General features: G+C 42.5%; 1 protein-coding gene across 1 annotated transcript in view; it reads left to right on the forward strand.

The window, feature by feature from the left end:
- The first annotated feature begins 35 nt into the window (after positions 1 to 35).
- Positions 36 to 7,875, forward strand: part of SUB1 (SUB1 regulator of transcription) — a 23,428-nt gene continuing 15,588 nt past the window's right edge. Inside the window, exons 1-2 of the mRNA XM_035902692.1 lie at positions 36 to 49; positions 6,799 to 6,804. The gene's annotated coding sequence lies outside the window, so the exon portion shown is untranslated. The remainder of the gene's footprint in view (positions 50 to 6,798; positions 6,805 to 7,875) is intronic.

Genomic DNA, 7,875 nt, shown 5'->3' on the forward strand with positions numbered 1-7,875 from the left:
GTAGTCCCCGCCCCTGAGGCCCAGGCGCAGAGGGGAGCCGCGCGTGGCGCCCGCCCGTCCCCGTTCTCCCGCCATGATCCCCTCTGCCGCGCCACACCCCCACCCGCGGGCTCCTACGGCAAAGATAGGGTCGGATTCTCATCCGTGCCTGCGAAGGCACAAGGCACCGCAGTAGGTTGCTCTGGTAGGAGAAGGCCGGGTGGAGCGGGTCACCACCGCCCGGGGTTTGTCCCCACGCCTGTCAGTATTCACTGGCTTTCCCACGCAAGCACATGGTCAGCTGAAGCCTGGCGTAGGCAATGGGCACCTCGTTAGCATTCATGCAGGCCCCGGAGCTCGGTGGCAGTTGGTGCCCGCGTGCACAGTTCACAGCAAGACCTCGGACTTGTCTAAACGTTAAACCAGTTCTAGATTCGCCTGGGCCCCCCCGGCTGCACCACTGCAACCGCACACGTGAAGAGCAGCGTTGCTGCCGTCCAACTAAAGCCACGTGCGCGTGGTCTGGCCTGTCCCTGAGGCGCCACAGCTGACTCGTCCACAAATTAATTCTGCAGTAGTTCCTACGTGCTTATTGCACACGTGAGGTAAAGCCTCACCCATGCGGGGCCCGTTCATCTGAAGTTCCTAGGCACTAGCAGTCCATCAGATTGCTCCTGAAATCTTGGGCAGAACATTACAGTCAGTGCAGTACCCTCCTGTTCAAGTGACTGAATTTCTACCTGTTCCCCATGACCCTGCTCCACCTTTAGGCAGTCCTTCCCTCTGAGCAGCATGACGCTTCTCAAAGGTCTGAACAAAGCACAACCGAAATCCTTAAACACCTGCATCTCATTTGTGTACTTCGCCTGCGCTGATGTGCATTTTTTGTAAACTAATCGAGATTTGTAAAACACTTCCAGATTAATTAAAAAGCTATCATTTTAGAAGTATTTATTTGTCTTCTGCAAGCCACACCTACTCAAAACACCCCCGCTTGGGATCTTTCACAGTAGTCACAAAGGCACAGGTTTCCCTTATCCCCCAGCACCTGCAGTTGTCTTAGGCAGTAAGACTTCAGCAAAGATATTTTTGTTCATAAAACACATGAGGAAAGTCATTGCTCATCTAACGCTTACATTATTGCAGCTGCATATGAAGTACAGCTACTCAGGATGCCAAACATCCTTGCCAATTCACTGAATGCGACTTCTTGGTCATTACTACTAGTTTTAGGAATGAAATAGTTCCGTACCTCTTATTCTTTCTTATCCTAATCAAGCACAATAGGGGAAGGAACTTGCATGGGAAAAGGAATGAATTTCCAACCTCTGTGGTACATTTCCACTCAAATTGCTTTTCTGTGAAGAAAGCAGCTATTGGGTGAAATCATCTAATTGCTGTTGCTTATAAAACCAAAAAGCCCTAATCCTGATGTTATCTACAAGAGTACTTCTGTCGTGGTTTAACCCCAGCTGGCAACTGAGCACCACGCAGCCGCTCGCTCACTCCCCCCACCGTGGGATGGGGGAGGGAATCAGAAGAGTAAAAGTGAGAAAACTTGAGGGTTGAGATAAAGACAGTTGAATCGGTAAAGCAAAAGCCATGCACGCAAGCAAAGCAAAGCAAGAAATTAATTCACCACTTCCCACAGGCAGGCGGGGGTTCAGCCATCTCCAGGAAAGCAGGGCTCCATCATGCATAACGGTTACTTGGGAAGACAAACGCTGTAACTCCGAACATCCCTCTCCTTCCTTCTTCTTCCTCCAGCTTATGTACTGAGCAGGATGTCATATGGTGTGCGATACCCCCTTTGGTCAGTTTGGGTCAGCTGTCCAGGCTGTGCCCCCTCCCAGCTTCTTGTGTACCTGACAGAGCTGAGAAGTCCTTGGCCAGTCTAAGCACTACCCAACAACAACTAAAAACATCAGAGTGTTATCAACATTCTTCTAGTACTAAATCCAAAACACAGCACTATACCAGCTACTTGGAAGAAAATTAACTCTGTCCCAGCTGAAACGAGGACAGTATCCACCCCTTATTCCATACCCTTTACAACATGCTTAGGTCTCACTCTATCCAATACATCCTTGTTAATCACTACACCCCTTCCCATCCTTTAATATATTACACAGATATCATTCCCTTAATCCATGGACCACCCTTGTAAAATGTCCATAAAATGTCCAGAAATGTCCGCAAAATGTCCATCGAGTTCATTTAGTCCACAACTTTGGGCTCCATCTCTTATGGTGTTCACTCAGGACAGGAGAGGTGGTGTGTTGCGTGGAGTTACTGGGCACCAAAGCCAGCCCAGGTCGCTGCACTTGCACTGCTGCTTGTAAAGGCTTGTTCTCCCTTGGTTCAGGTGGTTCTTGCTCTAGTAATTCCTACAACATGCAACTCAAATCATGGCTTACAACAAATTTAGAGGTATATCCATTACAATCTCCACCCCTGGTCCCTTTTGGCCAGCTTACAGTATTTAACATTGCAATGAACTCCTCCCCTTGCTCCTACTCCGGCTTAGACTTATCCACAGCCTGCAGTCCCTTAAGGCTGTACCCACTCCAAGTGGAGCCTTATCCATAAGCCACAGTCTCTCCAGAGGTATACCTGCTGTGGCATGGACTTATCCACAGCTGCAGCTGCTTCGAGGTGCACCTATTCCAGTGTGGCCTTCTCCATGGGTCACAATGCCTTCAGAGATGTTACCTGCTCCAGCATGGCCTTACCCACAGCCACAGTCCCTTCAGAAAAGAACGTGCTCCAACATGGCCTTACCCACGGCTGTCATGCTTACCCTGCTCTGTCATGAGCTTATCTATGGCCACTCTGAGGTGCTGCATCACAACCTCATGCACAGCCACTGATGCTTTAAGGTGTACCTGCTGCAGCATAGAGTCATCCACAGGAGAGAACTCTACACAAATCTTCTATAGAAGAACTTACAGAGCATGACTTCTGCCACAAGAACCTCAGTAGACTCAGGATACATAAATGAGAGATATCTATACTCTTCCCTCCTAATTTTTATTAAAAATTGTTCATAATTGGACCACTGGATCATGGTACTTGGACAAAAAGGAAATGGAAGTTTTATTTGTTCCACTATCTTTCAACTTTTTTTTCAGTTATAAACCTTCCAACAGACCAGTAAGTGTATTCAATACATATTTCATTAAAATACACGCATCTCTATAAGCACACAGACATTCACACACCTTTTAACACTGCAGCACTAAACCTATGTTTTGCAAGTGAGCAGGCCTGCAGTTCCTATTCCTTCTTCATTGATGAGGTAAACTTGTAACATTTACCCTCTTTTCAAGCTTTGGCTCCACAAGCTGAGGAAAAAAACCCCAAAACAGCTTTCTTGTTCACAATACAGATTTCTGTATTAGGTTTCATAACTTCTCTCACCCAAGTAATTTCTAGTAGTTCTAATTCAAATATTCCACCCTATATCTTGTGATTACAGCCCTGCCTATGTTTGAGTATAAGCTCCCATTTGGCAGCCCGATTCAGCTGCAATTTCAGCAGAAGTTTCACATTACTTTTCCGGGTGAATTTTGTATATTGAACCTTCAGTGCATATATCACTTTAAAAAGATTACAACATACTTTATGCGAAGTTACACTTACTAAGTGGGACCAAAAAAAAATTTTAAAAATCAACGTTTCCCATTTTCTTGCGGAAAAAACCCAGTGGTATTATACAAGTCTTCTCCTCAGTGTTTCCTAATAAGAACCTGATGCTTCCTGGTGACTTTGTGAACCATTACACAACATCTATTTATGTTACTACTAGCTTGCAGGATCAGATTCATAGTCTATACTTAAAAAACCTCAGTGGGTTATAAAACAAAATTGCATCTCTGTTAAGACATGTGTATCAGATTTGCTTCAAAATGAAACAGTAATAAATTCAAAGTAGATCCTTTATGGCATTTTGAACTTTACCGATTTCTGTATCCTTAGCTGGAAGGAAAATAAATTGAGTGATAAAGTGAGAATCATGTGGCAGAGGGAGAAAGGCAGAAAAGCTTTAGTGAAACATTCAAAACATTTTTTTAAATAGGAAAAAGAAACTTCTCCATCTCTGTTCCTATTAAGATTACAGAAGAATAGCCAAGAATTTCCAGAATGAAAACACACACTGGAACGCAAGACTTTAATTTGGGATTAAATAGTACAGCTACTCTATTTGTGCAAAGTTCAATGCATCTAAAAATATCACAGACAAAAATGGAAAGCTCGCATTCAGAAAAACAAATCTTTGACCTTCATTTCATCTATATGAAAGGGGATCTCCTATGTATGGTGAGAAGAAGAAAGCACCATGTAACATGTAGTGCCATCAATCCTACTATTTTACTTTCATGTCCAAGACACGTTGCTGCTGCTACCACAGGACTGCAAAACTGTAGTTGAAACACAACGGGGGAAACAGCAAATCTTTTGCACCTTCTCTATAAATCGCTAAAAGTGAGCAACCATAGACTTTTATTCTTTTTTTTTTTTTTTCTCTGTTTCTGTAGCAGAGGGAGGTAAGATTTCTCAGAGGTGACCTTCCCGTTCATGTAAAACCAGGCTCTCAGCCGGCCTTTGTGTGACCACCAGAGGGCAGGGCAGATGTAGCAGAGGATTAAAGTTTTCTTACCCAGTAGGGTACAGACCACGGCAACAAAAGCTGCACTTTTATTTCTTGAAAAGATAATTTATTACTTAGTGCTCTCTTTGTAAAAGCCTTAGATAGGAAAAGGTTTAAAATCAGTCTAAGGAGTCCAATGCTGTCTTTTCACCTAGAAATTATTTCAGATAGCTACACAGAGACAAGACATTCATCAGCTTATCACCCTTTTAATTCTTAAGTGAAATTACGTCTTTTAAGCAGCGAACACAAAGACCTGATGTTTTCACCAAGGTTTTGAGTGATGAAAGCAAAAAAGTGTTACCTTTTAACAACAAGGTTTAGACATTGAACAGTGACTGTGACAACAGAAGTGTTAATAAGTAAGAGCAATTTATTGAATCACAGATGGAAGTTATCAGTATTTAGAATACCAAATTGCAACATAAAACCCCCCACCACTCATACCCAAGCTTAATACAAAATTATACAAGTGTTAATGCAAACTCAAATTACACATCACATACATACCAGAAATGAAACAGCTACAGTACACATGCAAAAATACCACCTAGGAGTTTCCTTTACTCTTTCTTTCCTGGCACTTTAATAAAAATACTGTCCATATTATAGGCTAACCTTCCCTTCCTCAGCTGATTTCTTCATCCACCTTTTAAAATAACAGGCAATGAATAATAAAATTTTAAAGAGCTGTCCCTCGTTCTACTTGGCCCAAAATGTGTTTCCTACCAGCTCTACTCTTTCTAACTAGAGGAGTCAACACTTGCAGTTAGTGATTGCTATGTGATCAGAAGCATGAGCCTGTATATTTTAGCATCCCTATTCAAATCTGCATGCTAAAGTTTTTCTTTGAAGAAAAAGATAATGCTTCAGCATTCTCCTCAAAGATGTGTGATATGAAATAATGCAATGAGGCAGTAACTAGAAGAATTTAAGCCCTTTTAAGGCAGCTGCAGGAGGAAAGTGTCTGATGGGGGAAACAAACTCATTACAAAAATCTATTTTAAGAGCTCAGAAAGTGAACTATGCCCCTTGGGGGGATAGATGACTCACTCAGAAGGTAACAGAACAAATTTACCTTGGAAAAATTAAGGCTCCTTTCCCACTTTTCTAAAGCCAGCATTTTTTTCTTAGTATCTTCTTTTTAGATAGAACAAAATATAGTGAGGTTCATTTACCAAAAAGCTCAAACAGCCACTGTACTCAACGACCAGAATAATTCTCAAAGAAACCTATCATTACTGAAAAACAGAATGTGAAATCCTCTGTCACAGCAAACACTGCCTTCCCCTCACTGACCTGTTATTTGGGAATTCAGCTGTGAAAATAAGCTTGGTGCTTGCTTTGGAGGAGATGCTGCAGGTGGGAGAAATTAACTCATTGAGATCCATTAGAAAAATCTCTTCTAGTCATTTGGATTGACTTCAAGGCTGAAGGACTTCATTAAAAACGCATAAAGAATTGTTGATTTGAATGTGACAATCCTAAGACCTTAGCATTCTTTGTGTACCAGGTGTTGACCTACAAGAAAGCAAAGTAGATAGGGATTACAAAGATCTGAACTGCCACTACTATTCCAATATGAAAAGTTAGTAATAGCCTTGAAAAGAATGGCTATATTTTTTCAAATTAATATTCCACATGTGGAGACTATTTTGTGTGGAATACCTATTTTCTTTTTTTCTTAAAGTTAAGCATTAAGTATTAAAAGATCATCTGTTTATCTTCCACAATTATATAGCTTGGCAAGCCTGATATTTGCACAGTGGTGATAATTACTATATTTGCATGCGTATCATTTAATGTACTTCTGTATTTACTGTGATTTTCTGTATTTACTGTGATTCTGTATAAACAACCATAGTTATATTTTCCAAAGGTCAGGCATATAGTAAGAACTGTGTATTCTTCCATTTTTCTTTTCATTTTGCAAGAGATAGAACATTATGAAACAGCCAATTTCCAAGAATTAGTTAAAGGACTGCACCTCTAATTTCTGATATTAACTCCCTGTTTTCCTGCTACTAAAGTGGAAAAGTGAAAAAACGGCACTCTCAGTATGACAGCCAGTTTACTTCAATTCATGGTGAGGGCTGTGAAGACCTCATGCATCCCTTCTAAAAATCTCTTTGCCTACCTCCCTTAATTATTCTTTCAGAAACACTCTGTAGGACTTAAGAGGTACTCATGCTGACTTTGGGGGATTATCCTCTCTTGAAACATGATGTTTATCCTTCTGTCCCATTTTAATGAACAGGGATCTTTGGAATTTAAAAAAAAACCCAAAACAAACCCAAGACTTTTGATTTTAAACACTTTATTAATAGGTAGTTGTTCTTGAAACTACAGAGGCTGATCAGCCCCCCACTCCACCTGTACCAATAAATAGCTTTATTTGGAAGCTAGGGTTGGGACTAGAGTCCGTGTCCTATTTCTGATAGTTTGTTCGCACTTTTTATGAAAAGGCTGCATTGTCAGGGTAGCTAAAGCACAGGTCTAGAAGCAATAACAATGAGAAAAGGGCTAAACTGAACTGATAACGGGCATCTGAAGCGCTGGCATCCCGCCATGCTTACAGCACAACTACATGACCCGTCAGTACACTGACAAGCAAACAATAACAGGCTGTATTAGTTTTGTGTGAAGTTGCATCGACTATGATAATATTTTACTGATAATAAATCTCATTGTAAACTGAAAGGAAGTACAGGCTCAAAGAGGTAACACAGGCAGACATGGCGTGAAACTGTGCTCAGACAGTGTGCTTGGCCTACTGCAGCTTGCAAAGGCTGCTAAAAGCTGCCTCCTTCCACAAAGCTGGGGGCAGGGAACCCTTCCCTCACCTCCCCTCCATCATTTTGGTTTACCTCAGAAGCTGTTGCACGCTCGTTTAGATGAAGCAAGGCCTACAGCCCCTCTTCCAGTCCTGACACAGGAGGCAGCAGCAGCAGGGCGCTCCGGACGCGGCGCTTTCTGGTGTAAGCGTGCTACAGAAACAGGCCAGAGAGTGTCAGGGGGTATTTTCACGTTATTTTGGCAGGGTTTTAGTTTTGGTTTTTGCCTTTTTTTTTTTTCCCCCCCTTTTTTTATTTGGAGGGCTTTTAGAAACTAGGTGTTTAGCACAGGAGCAGAGATTGTTTCTGCCTTCCTGGTGCTTCAGACCCGCGCTGGGCCCACGGCGACTCCGCCGGGGCGGGAGCCCTCAAGCTCACCCGCGCCCCCGCCGCAGAGCCCCGCAGGAGGGA

The sequence above is a fragment of the Egretta garzetta genome, unplaced genomic scaffold (assembly GCF_000687185.1).
Source record: "Egretta garzetta isolate BGI_Z169 unplaced genomic scaffold, ASM68718v1 scaffold59, whole genome shotgun sequence".
Taxonomy (NCBI): Eukaryota; Metazoa; Chordata; class Aves; order Pelecaniformes; family Ardeidae; genus Egretta; species Egretta garzetta.